The sequence below is a fragment of the Lissotriton helveticus genome (assembly GCF_964261635.1).
Source record: "Lissotriton helveticus chromosome 1_1 unlocalized genomic scaffold, aLisHel1.1 SUPER_1_unloc_61, whole genome shotgun sequence".
Lineage (NCBI taxonomy): Eukaryota > Metazoa > Chordata > Amphibia > Caudata > Salamandridae > Lissotriton > Lissotriton helveticus.
Window position 1 is genome coordinate 158,206 of NW_027611705.1, and position 16,117 is coordinate 174,322.

Here is a 16,117-nt window from a genome sequence, read left to right on the forward strand (position 1 = left end):
ATACGAACTCTTGGATACAACAACTTGCCATCTTTTTTGTCAGTAAGATCACAGCCATCCAGGCCTCTCTCTCTAGTGCGCAATCGAATCTGAGCCATCTAACGCCATCATGCTCTGTGGACGGTCATGGTCCTCTCCTCTCTGTATTCCCTCCCATGGATCTTAGTACATCCTTGGAGCTTTTGTCTGGCTTGAAATCCGGCTCTCCTCTAGATCCATGTCCGGCAAAATGCTTGGGGAAAGTGGCATCCGCCATTAACATCCTGGTGAATCCCCTGTTGAATACATCCTTGTCTACAGGGGAGGTGCCTCAGGCATGGAAGCGTGCCATGATTCTACCACTGCTCAAGAAACCCACCCTGGACCCCCTCATCCATGCCAATTACAGGCCAATCTCCCTTCTCCCTGCTCTGGCAAAAGTGGCCGAGCGCTATGTGCACAGGACAATTTCCAGCTTCATCGAAGGAAACGACCTGTTGCACGCCTCGCAGTCCGGCTTCCGCGCTAATTTTAGCACGGAGTCGGCTCTGCTGGAGGTCACTGATGCCATCAGGGAAACACTCGACTCCGGGGGAAAGGCCGTGTTAGTCATGCTTGACTTGTCGGCGGCTTTCGACACCGTTCCCCACGAGGCCCTCCTTGCAAGACTCTGGGAGTGTGGCCTTCGCGGAACGGTGTGGAATTGGCTAAAATCCTTTCTGGCCGACCGCCGACAAACGATCTGGGCGCCTCCCTTTTCCGCTGATATGGCTCCGCTAGAGGTGGGAGTCCCGCAGGGCTCTATACTCAGCCCTATGCTATTTAACATCTTTATGGCCCCTCTGGCGGAAGTCGCGGAATCTTTCGGTGCCCAGATCGTGTCTTATGCTGATGACACCCAACTCCTGTTCACATGTGATAGGGGTGGGTCTTTAGATGGCATGCAGATCAGGGATTGCCTTGGTGCGGTGTTTGAGTGGTTCAGATGTCATGGCTTAAAATGCAACTCTGATAAGTCAGAGCTGCTCTTTTTCGGTTGCGCCCCTGAACACGACTGGAAATCTTGGTGGCCACAAGATATGTCTCCCCCTGACAAGGTCGCTGTTAAGGCCAAGAACTTGGGAGTGATAGTAGATTGTGAACTATCCTTTGGACCTCACATCCTGTCTCTTGTTGGGAAATGCTTTGGCATCTTACGGATGTTGAGGAAATTTCTTCCTCTACTGTCACTTAACCACAGGAAAACAGTTGTTCAGGCACTGATCGGGTCACGACTGGATTATGCAAACGCTCTTTTTTTGGGTCTACCGAAATATCTTATGACCCGTTTGCAAGTTGTCCAGAATTCTGCAGCCCGTACCATCTTTGGACTCCAGAGGAGAGCTGGTGCCACGGCCTTATTGAACACCCTTCATTGGCTACCTATCTCCAAGCGAATCCTTTTTAAATGCCCGACTGTGGCCTTTAAGGCCTTACACGGCATTGGCCCCAAATATCTTGGGAAACGTCTTTCCCGGTATGTACCGAGCAGGACTCTTAGGTCATCTGGTCTGTCTATGTTGACTGTCCCTGCAATTCGTCGTGCAAGATTGGGAGGTCGGTCTTTCCGCTACTTAGCACCCAAGGCTTGGAACGATCTACCACTGTCCTTGAGATTAGCTCCCTGTCTTCTTACTTTCAGAAAGGACCTGAAAACTTGGCTCTTTATGAAATAGCCCCTTTCTTTTCTCTGCTCTTTTCTGTTGTGTGGTTGCTTTTTATGCTGTTATTCTTTGCCAAAGCGCCGGGATGCTCCTTTGGAGTAGCCGTGCGCTATAAAAGAAATAAAGTAACATAACATAACATAACATAACATAACATAACATTCCAATGGAAGATCAAGACTGGTAGCGGGCCTGTGAACTGACACGCATGGTTTCCAGTAATGCACATTTTCGACTGATACATTATAATTTTCTGCAAAGAACCTACTTAACGTCACAAGGCCTTCATCGAATGGTCGGGTCTTGCCCAGATATATGCTTGCGCTGCAACACTGTGGGGGCTGATTTCTTACATTAACCATGGTCCTGCGATGCAATACACTCCTTCTGGCAACTAGATGTAAAAGAAATGGTGCATGTCACACAACTAAGTATTGAGATGACACCCAAATGCTGTTTATTAGGCCACTTTAGTTGTCAGAAAGGGCGCATGATAACCTATACATTTGGTCAGTCGCCTATGGTACTGGCATGACATAAAATTGCAATCACATGGCTGCCCCAGCATGCCCCAACGATTGCGCTCTGGCACAGAGATGGGCCTCTTCTTCTACGGCAGACGCTTCTATCTCGTCTTGGTCAGATTCTTCCCCCGAAAGTATGTCCCGAAGGCACATCTTGGGACTACAGATAGATTTCGAGCTCGGAATCGGACTCTGGAATCGAGAAAGCCTCTTCTTCTACGGAGGACGCTTCTATCTCTTCTTGGTCAGATTCTTCTGCAAAGATATCCAAGAGTGTGTTAAATACTTTGACGCTTCCTCTCTCGTCATCGTGTCTGATGATCGGGTAGAGTCCTCTTGGACCGAAATGACTTACAAGCGTCGCAGTCTTCCTCCTTGTGCTCTGGAGAGAGGCATAAGTTACAAACTTGATGTAGGTCATGCGAGGGTACTTGGCGTGGCACCCAGGACAGAAATGGAATGGAGTCCGTTCCATTTGCAGATGGCTGGCCGTAAGTAGCAAGGCCCAACGATTGCCCACAAGGTTTTCTATCCAAAATGGAGAGTTTGTCGATCGATTTGAAACGCAGAGAACAGGGAAACGCGTACCTAATCAATATCGTTGAGGGTAGAGTGGACTGCGCACTGAGAGGAACCAGAGTAGCGGTTTCGGAGCGCAGCAATACACATACAAACCAGTTTGGGGTAAAAAACAACAATGGAGTCAATGCCCATGCCCACTATCACCGAAAGGAGGAGTCACCTTAGCTCGTGACTGGAAAGACTTCTTCGAAGAAAAACAACTTGCAAACATCCGGACCCAACACAAGATGGCACCAAATCAACGCAGTCTCCTCAACCTGCTTCTACACCCTCCGCATGCTCCGCAAGATCTATAGATGGATCCCTACAGACACATGGAAAACTGTCACCCACGCCCTCATCAGCAGCAGACTCGACTACGGAAACGACCTCTACGCCGGAGCCCCGTCCAAGCTCATCAGCAGACTTCAAAGAATACAGAACGCCTCGGCACGCCTAGTCCTCGACGTTCCCCGCCGAGACCACATCACCCCCCACCTGAGAGACTTGCACTGGCTCCCTGTCAACAAAAGAATTACCTTCAAACTCCTGACCCACGCACACAAAGCACTCCACAACACCGGACCAGAATACCTCAACAGACGACTGTCATTCTACACACCCAACAGAGAACTCTCACTGGCCACCGTCCCACGCATCCACAGAACCACCTCCTCCCACCTAGCCACCAAGACATGGAACGCCCTCCCTCTATCCCTACACCAGACAGAAGACCCACAGACCTTCAGGAGTCTACTCAAGACCTGGCTCTTCGACCGCTAGCTGCAGCCAACCTCCCCCAGCGCCTTGAGACCCTCGCGGGTGTGTAGTGCGCTCTAGAAATTTTCTGATGATTGATTGAAGATGGCAGGAGTATGCAAGGCATGTGCATCTACAGCACACATGCCTCGAACAGAGGATTAATGGCCCCAAATCCCTGCCGTGGTATCTGGTCATGTTGTTGCTGAGTGTGCCATGTGATGTGACAGGCTATAGTGCTTGGTGTGATTTGGTCATTTTTGACAAGGTGGAGTGCTGAATGGTTAGGCAATTTTTGATTTTATTTGTTTTTGGGATCGTGTGACATAGTGCGGTACCTACCTTATGATGTAAGTAAATAAATGACATTGCTTATATACCATAAAGATGTGGGGTGAGTGTTACTAGGGCAGAAGCCTTGCTGATTATATGCAGAATACCAGGTCTGGGAGGTCACTACTGACTAGAGCAGGTTAGCAGCTGCACAGGCCTTGGGCATTGATCCTATTGAGGATAATATGTGACCGGCCACTGGTGGCTGGAGCTGGCTAGCAACAACGCTCGCCTCTGGTATTCATTACAGGCAGGGTAACAATGCATGTCAATATTGACTGGACCTGGTTGGCAGTAGAGTTAACCTCTGGTTTTGAATATTTGCAGGATCTAAGGAACAGGGGTCACTACTGACTGGAGTTACTTAGCAGGATAATAGGTCTCAGGGAGCCAATACTGACTGAAGCTGGTTAGTATGATCACTAGTCCCAAGGTGCTACTAATGACTCAAGTTGGCTAGAATGATAACAGGTCCTAGGGGCCAGTACTAACAGGAGCTAACTAGTAGGCTTACATACAGGTCCAAGGGGGCACTACTGACTGGAGCTGGCTAGTAGGCTTACATACAGGTCCAAGGGGCCACTACTGACTGGAGCTGGCTAAAAGAATAAGAGGCCCAAGGGTGGTGGGGTGCGAGTGGCACCAGTGACCCGGAGTTGGCTAGAAGCATTGACGACCTTTGGTATTGATTAAATGCAGGATTCCAGGTCACAGGAGGCACTGCTGAATACAGCTGGCTAGCAGCAGTGGTGGCCTCTAGGAAGAAGGAATTGAGAAAGCATAACCGGATATACTGGTTTCTTTAATACCGATAATTGGTTACACATGAATGCCACAACGTGCATTGATATATTACATTAACAAATTACAATATTCTTGTATTAATTTGATGTGTCTGTTAGCCTTAATATGCCTGCAAAGTTACATGATTCTATTAGGGCTCAGAACCATTTTATTTAGTGAAGTCCATCTGCACACTTTCCTGCATCTTGTAGTAAATTGAATATTGACAAACAGAAGTGTTATTTCCAGAAACAGTGAGTTCTGCAGCTTGTCTGTGTATCTTTTATCTGCACATCACGGACTCCTCACATTCCTCTCGAGAGAAGATCCTGCCTCCTACTCATTAGTGTCGTTTCAGTAACTGGTTCTATCACGTGTTCATGTTTCATTGACTTGTATTAGGAGAAAAGTGTATAAAAATACATTGCGTAGCATTAGCATTATATTCTCCAAATTCCTTTAGGGTGGATGCTCTCGTCCATTGCAAAGAAAATTGTCACTTGTTAGTTTGCTTGGCCTTTTGCTATTTTTGCATTAAATGTATGATAGATTTGTTGGCCTCCCGGTGTGTTGTGTTTTATTTTACATAGCACAAGAGATGCTGAGGAAAATGACAGTCCAGTATACACATTCTTCATATAAATTAACTCACAGTATACTGTTCTGGAGGTTCAGTCCCACAGACATTATCTCTGACTGAACACCCTAGGAAGCATGTGCTTTTCAAACCAGTTGCCCTCTGAAGCGGTGTCCTCGCTATTGGATAAGTCAATATGTCCTGAATTTTAGGAGGGTTACTGTATCTAGTGCACCCTGTTAGGCAGTGCTCACCTGTGGTAGTAAGATGGTAATATGCACCTTATCACCTATGCATGGTGCAGGGCTTTGAGTTACAGAGCTCCTCACGCTGTGGAGAAGATTAGGTCACATTTACCCATTTTTGCATATTTGGGCCTGATGAAATGCCAACAGATTGCTCCATGACTACACAAGGCATGAAAAAGGTTGACCTGAAGTATAGACCCCAGCTTACCAGCAGGTCCATAGGTGACCGACACTTTCACACAGTGATAGGGGCCATTAGTTCCTCAATTTCTCTGCCACTGTTTTTAATGTCAACATGGACCAGGAAGATCACATTAACTATATTGTGACAACTGGTCAATAGTTGATCTTATATTCAGACTTTCACCAATCTCACATCTTATGACACAACATCCTCTGTCCTACTATGCTCATCCGGAGTACTTATTAAAAGATCTCCGACAAAGTGGCCTCTTGTGGTGCCCGCCAGGCATTGTAGCGCCGGCTTGGTGAGGAGTATAGCCCAATAATGAAGCATGTCACCATCAGGTGAGTGAACGCAACTTGTCTTAAAAGCACCTGCTTCCTAGGGTGTCTGCGTTCAGTTACAGATAATGACTCTGGGACTGAACCTCCGGAACAGTATACTGTGATTTGATTGTGCTTTATTTTAACAAATGTACATAGCAGATATTGGCGCTTCCTTGTTTCAAACAAATGATCGGATACCTGCCTCAGAGCGCACTTCTTACAGACGAGTATGGGGTTATCATGTTGCTGCTACAAGCTCCTTACCTGTGCGAGTTATCGGGAACGATGCAGGAGCACACCCAAACCAGCCACATGTGGAGATCAATGACAAATACTGAAGAATTAACAGAGCTTCCAAGCTGGTGACCATTACTTAATTGACCCTGAAAATAAAAGACACATTTTAGTATTCTGGTGACTCATGACCATAAAAAACAATGGTTATAAATTCAATATTATGTCAAATACTTAAAAATTGAACTAGATGTGCTGAATCGGATGTTGTCCCAGGTCATGCGTGACACCTTCCACCACTATTGCTTATGGGACTTGTAGTTTTGTTTTTCTCATTAAAAGGATGGGCTCTAAAGTCCCAGTGTTCTAAGGGATGTTAGTTAAAATCAGAGGCCTGACGGAGGATGAAGCATGACACTGCTCTGGTTAGCGGTGAGATGAATGACAGTTCCCCAGCCCTTCCATTCTTTGACAGACAGAGGCTCATCAGCCGTTCATATTTTTTTGCAACGACTAAGAAACTTTTATTGCAGCTTGTGTCACTGAAGAGATAAAACCCCTGGGCGTGTTTAATTAACTACTGACAAACATGAACAATCAAGAACATGAGTTTCTGGAAAACTATCAAGCACCCAATCAGAATCAGCCGCCCTTCACACCCAGGAATTCTTGAGGCTTTGGAGAGGATGAATTGCACGTGGTAAAAGAGGAACACTACATGACTCAAAGCTCACTTCTCAGGGATGTACTGAACTGCCAGCCTCATGGCACACTTAGCCAGCTCTTCACCTCCTCCTCCTCCAACTGTTGACCAGCTATCAGGGCAAATGAGCCTGCAGCAAAGCATCGCTGGCTTGGTTCCACTCCAGACCAGGCAAGGTGGTCAACTGCATACTCCTCCAAGTCAGCAAGCACTCTGGTCGAGCCACTCCTAACCCCACATGAATGTTCCCCATCGCAACTATTTTAATGGTACTAAGTCATGTTTCTGCCACATGACTGAGTCAAAAAGTGAAAGGTTTTACTATGAAGTGCTGAAAGAGAAATCATGAAGTTTTTCAATATTTCTGAGTCTGCCACAGTACACAGGAGCATTATTTCTTTACAGCAGCAAATCATATATGTGCCCTGTAGAAAGCACGTTTGAATGAAACATGGAATGCATTGCAGCCAAAAATCTATGCAACATCATAGCAGAGTGAAAGATAACTTGTGTTATTATTCCAGCAGAACGAAATGCCATTCCTAATGTGTACGTCATTTTAAAGACGGTGCCAGGAAATGTATGGTCAGTGTTGTTCTTCTGCCTGTTAAAAGACAATCTACATAAATGTGTCAGGAAATAAAATACTTTCAGAAATCCTACTCTATGGAGAGTGCTGCCAGCCACTATATTGCAGGTTACTTCCAACAAATACTGATTTATACATACATACTCCAGGGTGCTGACGGCTATCGGGTCGGCACACAGCAGTCTGGAGCCACTCAGGAAGGAGGTAAGCTCTACATTTCATCTTAAGCCCTTAGGTTACAGTCACAGCCTGATAGACCCGGAGAACTTTATCCTCGCTCTAACTGCGCCAAGCAGATAGACGTAGCCCATCATAGGCTGTGTTGTGTGCTGGGTGATGCCTGGCATCTTATTATCGTTGGCGGGAGGAAGAAACTCTGATAGGAGCTACTACAAGAAGAGCAGAGAAACAGGACCACAGATAGCCACAGAGTGACAACTGCCCAGAAGCTGAAGAAAGAACTCTGGAACAGCAAAACTCCTCCACCCTGGAGATTCTCCAGGATAAGTAAATGATGGTAATGAAATGCAAACTGCAGCATTAAGGTCACACACTACAACATCTTTCCCTTTAAACCGAAGATAACAGTCTACAATAAAAAACGAACCAAAAAGCAACAAAATAAGAAAATGCATTTCCAAATGCTGTAAAAGAGAAACAGTTAATACAAATTAATAATATTAAACGTTGTTGGTACCTTAGTAATGTGGTTACTTCTTGGCTTCACTCCATCTGCAGCAATAACGCTCTGAAAGGAGAAAATACTGCTGTGAGTCTCAGAGTCTTCAGCATTATTGGTCTCAGTCACGAAGACTGCGGTGTCGGAAGATAACTTTCTCTTATTTGGCTTTATAGTTCCACCAGTCACGCCATCGCTTTTAGCAGACACGCTACTGTCAGCAGCATCATAACTTCAGGCAGACCAGCAATGCGGATCTCACCACTCACATTGGGTGAACAGACTCGCCTCTGCTACATACATCCACTCTGTTCTCAAATTTGCTTGGGGCTGTCAAAATGCTGCAATATATTCGCCATACTTTCCTGACTACCTTGTTTTAAAAAGTTATGACATTCAAGCGTAATTCTTAGTTCGTCTGAAAGCTGAAGTTTTTTAGAGATTCTATTGCCACACAATACTCATCCCATATTTCAATCTGTCCACATGGTGCTTCAACCCTGGTAGATTATCAACTGCCTGTTTTGCAGATAATGTTAGATAGTTTCTGTAAGAAACTGAATTATTATTTGCGGTAGATGTGGAACAATCACAACCGTTGTCAGAGTGAACTTTCAAAGCCATTCAATTAACCTAGGATCAACCCCCTGGTACCTAAGCACCGAACAGGCAGGCTTAACTTAAGGTAATATGTAAAATATGTATGTAGAAACCAAAAAAATAAAAGTCAAAATGCAAAACAATAAAAAAAAATTAAAAAACGAAATAGAAAAATAAAGTAAAGTGTATTGAACAAAATGACACTAAAATGACAAAATCCAATAAGGGGAATGAGATATGAACTGTAACGCTGTAAGAATCACAAGGTGCCAATGGGTGAGGGGCCCGGGCATGGATCAGTCTCTCTGGAGCTGACTGCCAAGTCAGAGGAAACCGGAGGCCACGGCCTGCAAGCACATAATGCAGGAATTAGCCACAGTGGTACTAGAAGACATCTAGTGCTGTAGGGCCAGATAGGGCAGCTGGCCTACAGGGGGATTCACAGCAGGTTCGGGCGCAAAGTGCTTAGAGTATTGAGAACAAGCAGCAGATGCCCAGCAGGGCAATAGCAGACGGTCAAAGACAGCATTGCACGCACGAGACTGAAAGGGAGTGACACCTAGGGCCCTCACCATCAAGCAACAGCGTAGTGGAGCTCAGCGGGAGGACAACCCGGTGACAGCCACCCACTGGGGCTGGGACCCCCACGACAAGGCATGCGGGTCTGGTGATGTGGTAAGAGATATAGCAGCCATGTCCTCGGCGAGAAGCAAGAAGGATCAGAATCTAAAAAAGATGCTGATCAAGCTCCCGATGACCGCAGCGGAGAAGGGAGGCTCTCCCCAATGACACAAATCAGCCAAGATGTGGACACCTCTGAAGCCCCAGTTACCCACGCCTTTTTAGAGTCTCTATTCGGTGCATTACAAGGCGACTTGCAGACGCTGAAAAGGGAAATAGCGGGGGAGATGAAGGAGATAACCGATGGAGGCCACACGTTCCCAAATGGCATCAACGTCCCACCTTTTGATAAGGCGGGACGTCGATGCCGTTGGGGACCGTATTGCTTCCATCGAGGATCAGGAGCAAGCCCAGGAAAAGGAGGTGGAGCATCTACAGCAAGAGATAGTCCGGCTCAAGGCTCAACAGATCGATCTCCAGGCACACAGAGAAGACCTGGAGAATCGGTCTCGGCAAAACAACATCCGTGTTAAGGGAGTTCCACCTAAAGAAGAAGGGCCAGACATCACACAATACCTGCAGGGTCTCTTCAGGAGCATACTGGGCACCCCCACCGGATATTTTGGCTTACATTTCAGACTTTCAACTAAAAGAGTGTATGTTACGTGCTGCCAGGGACAAGCAACCAATAATATATTAGGACCACTCCATAGCTTTGTACCAGGACCTGGCTCTTATACCCCTTCAAAAGTGTAGGGAGTTCCGAGTAGCTAGTTGCGTCATCGAAATCAAGGAATACCGTATTCTTTGGGTCACCCTTTCTGGCTGATTTTCCTATGGCAGGGCAAACTCCTCCTGCCAGGTGCTGGGCATTGAGAATCCAATCCAGGAGGAGACAGAGGGCCCACAGACCAAAATTCCTCGAGAAAGATGGCATAAGGTCTACGGGAGGCGTAGCCAAACCTTTTATGGGGACAGTGGCGGAAAAGGTGGCTGAAATCAAAGAGGTTGATGGGAGCAGGGCCATCAATAGTGTAGGTGTTGGAATGAGTATTTTAGATGCGAAATTGTGTCGCAAACCGCCAGTTACTGCTCCCGCAATCACCCTTCACCTGATATACAATCAATCCAGGGGCTGCCTCAATTGCCTTTAGATAGAAACGGGTCCTCCCCCCACCCCCCTATACCAATAACCATTTCAAATACCAACCCCACCAGAGATGGTGCTAATAGGTTAAACAGGCCCAGGGGATCGAATCAGAACAGGTTGTCTAGTACCTCGTGCATTAATGTTCCTGCCGCCCCAAGTATGAATGGCTAATCAGGATGTCCTGAGTCTGCCGCCCACTGCTTGCCCTTTTGTGTTGGTACTGACAGGAGTACCTACTTTAAAAAGGGATCAGCATGAGTCACGGGACCAGCTATGCAATAAATGTGCGGACTGGCTATCAAGGCATAGAAGCTTCCATGTATCCGAAATAAAGGATATTATTATGGCATGCGGGGTTGGGTGAGTCAGTGCATCTACAAAAAATATCGAAGGGGACAGTATTCTAATTAACGTTCGCAGACCTTCTTTGGTGGGTCACCTACTAAGGGGTTGCGAATTCATAACACATAATAGCACTAACATATGCGCACTACCACTTGGTTATTTCTACAAACCAAGTCATGCTTCTTTCACCAACAATCCCTCTTGAATTACTACCTCTAATAGGTTCCAGGCCCTGTCTGGATTAGAGACCTAAGACTGACTAAGACTGACCAGTAACTGAGTGTACTATTTCCACAACCCACTTATCCCTCCTATGCAAACGAAGGCCTCAGCAAGTTCAGACCTCCGTATCTTAAGCTGGAATGTTGCAAGGTTGTACTCTAAACTTCACCAGCCAGATTGGGTTCAACTTATTAAAGACCAAGATATCCTTTTATATCAGGAAACATGGGCCACACAAGAATTGCATATTGAGGGGTTTGAATGCCATAACACTCCTAGCAACAACCCCCAAGCAGGGTCGACCATTTGGAAGTTTATCAATCTGGGTCAATATTAAGACAGGGGGATGCATAAAAACGGTACATACAGATAACAATAATTTTCTAGGCATATTATTTAATGGGGAAATTTCCTTTTGGATAATTCTTTTTTTAACAATGATTTTCATTCTGTTCCAAATATGCATTTTATAAATGTGATTAATTTGATTGTATCTATTGGAAAATCCAAAGACTCTTTCAAGTCAGTAGGAATCTGTCTGGGGTGATTTTAATGCTAAGCTATCTTACTCATGGTGAAGCGAATATTCACACAGCAGTAGACAAACATGCAATAGGGGTAGAGAGCTAATGGACCATTTGAACACCTTTAACTTAATTAATGTTATAGAAATTGATGCAACTACAAAAGATAATGCCCCCCTTGAACCGACATTCAGAGGGAGGGGCTGTTCATCTGCAATTGATAATGTTTTTTATCTCCCCGGCTTTTGCCAAGGAACCAGGAGAGAGGAACTGAGTGTGTACTCTCAAGCTTTGCCAAGGAAATCTCCAAAGGCTGGAAGAGTGCCAGCCTCCTGTTGAAGTCATAGGGCTAAAGGACTTCATTATTTGCTGAAAGTGCTTGTTGCTGGAACCTGAAAGTCCAGCACCTCTGAAGAATCCAGCAATCCCAACGCCGACGGACGCCGCCGAATCCAGCTCCACATCGTGAGTGCAGCTCCCGTGTCCCGCCTCTTCGACGCCGGCCGCCGGGCCCGATCGATGCTAGTAGCGAACCCGCTGCCGACGCCTCGACACAGAGCCCTCTCGACGCCGTGAGCACAGCTCACTCTTTCAACATCGACGACGACGCCGTATCCTGCTTTGCCTCGGGAGCGCTGCTCCTGCCTGACATCTGTCAACGCCGCTGCAGATCGCCCCGACTCCGAGGCCTGATCGACTCCGAAGACTCGACGCCGGGACATCTCGACGCCGTAGATCATCGTTTCTTCGTTTTCCAAGGTGCTGTGTTGTAGGGGGTCTGTTTCGACTCCAGGCTCTACGTAGCGTTCCTCGCGGTCGACGCCGAACCTTTGGATTAACTTTGCCTCGACATCGTGTGACTCCTGTGGGGGTTACATTGTTGCCAAGAACTGTGATTTAAAGAAGAAGAGTTGCTTTTGTTACTAAAGACTTTGTGCTAAGAAGAAACTACACTTTAACTATTATTTTTCCTTCCAAGAGTATTTATTAAGATTGTGGTATATTTTTGTCATTATTTGGTCTTGTGCTAAGCCTTATATAAACATCCTTATTTTTATAATACTACTGTGTTGTGTCCATTTGTAGTGTATTCACTTTATTACTGTATGTGGTCATAAATGCTTAACGCACTGCCTCTGAGATAAGCCTGTCTGCTTTGCCAAGCTACCAAGGGGGTGAGCAGGGGTTATCTAAGTGTGTGATCCCCTTGCCCTGACTAGAAAAGTTGTGTCCCTATTTGTCAGAAGTGTATTCCTCTGCCAAGTAGAGACAGCCGGTTCTAACAGCAGGCATTAATAACGCAGACCTATTCAGTTCTATTGTTAGGGGAAAAATGAATCTTATTAACATCTGCTTAGAGGCCCTGTTGCACACCCAGTGGCTATCAGCGCCTTTACCGAACTCAGTGGAGCCATTAAATCCTTGCTGTCTAAACCCATTTGTACAGTACTGCCGAACCTAGATGGTTCAATCAGGAGTGCTCAATTGCCAACAGGAAGCACCGCAAGGCCCTATTTCAAAGCCCTAGGTGTAATGATTTGGTCAAGTCCTTAAGGTTGACATATAAGCGGGCTATTACTAATAGGAAGGAACAGTTATTAGATGAGTACTGGGATGTGCTCATTAATGCTGCCAGCTTAAATAATGGGAGTATATTTTGGACTACCATTAAAGAGTTAAGATCAATGGGACAACCGTTCACTCCCATCAGATGCAACATAATGAGCACTACCTGGCAAAGTTACTTTTCCACTATTTACCAAGAGCCTGCTTTTTAATCCGACCCTTTTATTAACAGGGTGTCACCTGGAGTCTCATTATCAATAAACGAGGTTGAGGAGGCTATACGTCAGAGTGTGGGCAACAAAACTCCAGGCTCTGATGGGATGCCCATCGATCTTATGTAACATGCATTTACAATGCAACGTTCTCGCCTTATCAAAAGTTAGAGCTATTGGCATTGTAAATGACACATTTTTTATGTGTTGGTTTTGAAAACAGATAAATAAATGGCATTGTCATTTACAATGCAATAGCTTAATCTCTTGCAAATGCGCAAACTATTGCATTTCCAATGAGCGAGCAACACACACACACACACAGAGCTAGCAACACACACACACACACACACACACATACACACACAGCGAGCAACACACACACACACACAGAGCGAGCAACACCTACACAGAGCAAGCGCACATCGTAGGCAGCTACTGCCTTGGACTTTTCCTCAGTTTTAACAGGGACAGCTAAGAAGAAGACAGTCTCAGTTACGCAAAAAAAAAATGAAATTACAAACAGAACAGATGAAACAAGTTGAACAGATTTCGTAAAGATGAACGGACTAAGCAGCCAAGTTCACAAAACCCGCTTGAGATAATTAGTTTAACGTTACTTCGACAGTATTCCCTTTACCAACTGTTGTTTTGGAAGTGCAAGCAAGGCTCTGTGTACCTTTTTCTAGGTCATCTGCTGAGCTACTAAACCAAGCTAAATATACAAATTTTAGTCATAGGGTAGATCACCTAAACGCGTGTTTGCAGTATCATACATGATCACCAAACTGCTGCTAAGATGTTCACACCTGTTACTGCACGAGCCCCTCTGAGGAGGTAGCCCTTTGGTTTTTCTAGGTCCAGGACTGGCTGCCTTGGTATCGAACTGAGCCCAGGCAGGGGTCAACCACACAAGAGCCATCCTCCTTGACCATGTGCTCCATTACCAGAGTGAAATTAAATATCCACACACACACATGCAAGAACAGGCAGTAAAGCAGTTTAAACTTAAAATAAAATCAAACAGAAAAAAAATGACGTGGGTTTATGCCGAATGCAAAAACAACAATTGATGGACAGAATGCAGAACAATGTCATACATTCACCCCAGTACAGAGATCTGGGCCTAAATCCATCGTTTGTTTGCACTCCACACCACCCCGGGTCAGACATGGCCATATGCAAATCAGCCGACCCTGTGCCTCATGGGAACAGTCCAGCCCGAACTGCCAAGCCATGTCTTTCCTGGACTGGAATCAAGCATCCAAGAACCGGTTTCTGGCTATCAGCCTTCATCAGCCTGGATAGCTTGACTCCAGTGGTGTGAAGAGCACGGGACTCACGTCTGAGCATACCCATCCCACTCGGGGTGACAAATGCAAAAACAACAATTGATAGACAGAATGCAGAACAATGTCATACATTCACTCCAGTACAGAGATCTGGGCCTAAATCCATCGTTTATGCCGGGCACGTTCCCGGGAAGTGTAACACGGATTACTTTCATTCTTTACAACTTCCCCCAAGGGCGCAAAATAATACCACTCAACAGACTACAAATATAATTAGCATTCCTGCTCGTAAGAAGCTCCTCTCAGCCCAGGTATAAAGCACTAGCAAACGCCCCGGATAATTAATCACTTCCCTCCTACCTCCCTAAACAAATGGAAAAAATATCCACTAACAAAACAGTGCAGGAACGTTAAAGAATTCCGTGCGCCTGTCCAGGAAGCGCGGCACGTTCCGGTACTCCCTTACACATGCGGTCCAACTCTTATCTACAATTAAAGGCTGTACGTTGCCTATAACACCCTGCACGGAGGTTGACAGACAATTATCACGTTCCTCCACAAAATAAACCCTTCAGCGAGCTCTTTTGCCCACAAATCCCCCAAAGGCCCATTCACTCGGCCACCAGCCCTTACCTTCCTTCTTGGCCTTCGGTGCTATGTTGGGGGTGAAAGAGAAACGCACGGGGTCTACCAGCTAATATCACAGGGACTCGCTCAAAGAACTCTCGCGAGATCACTAATCCAATCGCAAATGTTGCAACCAACTAACATTCTTGATGTAATTTTTTGTTGAGGATTGACACGCACGCTGGTGAACATTTCAAAAGCGGATATCCGGAGACCTATCCACCCGACCCTTGTCATTAATATGAATAGTAGACAACTAAAATATTGCCAAGTTGCTATGTTGGGTTTGACTTCCGACATTTTATTTATTATTCACAGAAAAAGTCAAATCGTTTTTCTACGATATACGAGGAGGAGAATATAACATATTTGGGGAGTGAGGAATGTTCTGTGTTATGTGTCTAGCCTTAACATCTCATGTACTAGCCAAGCGATGGAATAAACCCGTCCTTTTCAGATTGGGGTCGTGTTTTTTTAATTGACTGAAGACATCACAGAGAGAAAGAACAGAAAAAACACGCTCCCCAATCCGAAAAAGACGGGGCTTAAATTGACAGACAAACCTCTTCTCCAATGGCTGGCTGTCGTTTAGGAAGCCAGCCAATGGAGAAGAGGGGCGGGTTTAAGCCCCACTACTAGAAAACATAAAATCTCGCCAGCGAGACTGCGCAAGCGCAGCCTACGCTAGCCGAGACCTAAAAATTTTTATTTTTATTTTTATTTTATTTTTTTAAAGTGCAAAACATTTATTTAGCATTGCCAGGAGTACACAGCGT

At 45.7% G+C, this 16,117-nt stretch overlaps 1 protein-coding gene and 1 non-coding gene across 3 annotated transcripts in view; both read right to left on the bottom strand.

Annotated features, from left to right (window-relative positions):
- The window catches only part of LOC144806309 (uncharacterized), a 74,383-nt gene that overhangs the window by 34,098 nt on the left and 24,168 nt on the right, over positions 1–16,117 (bottom strand). For both annotated transcript variants that reach the window (XM_078672702.1, XM_078672701.1), the window contains exons 2-3: positions 8,201–8,251; positions 6,242–6,360 (exon numbers count right to left, since the gene is read on the bottom strand). The gene's annotated coding sequence lies outside the window, so the exon portion shown is untranslated. The remainder of the gene's footprint in view (positions 1–6,241; positions 6,361–8,200; positions 8,252–16,117) is intronic.
- Positions 14,179–14,357, bottom strand: LOC144806316 (small Cajal body-specific RNA 16). The gene has a single exon (XR_013605761.1).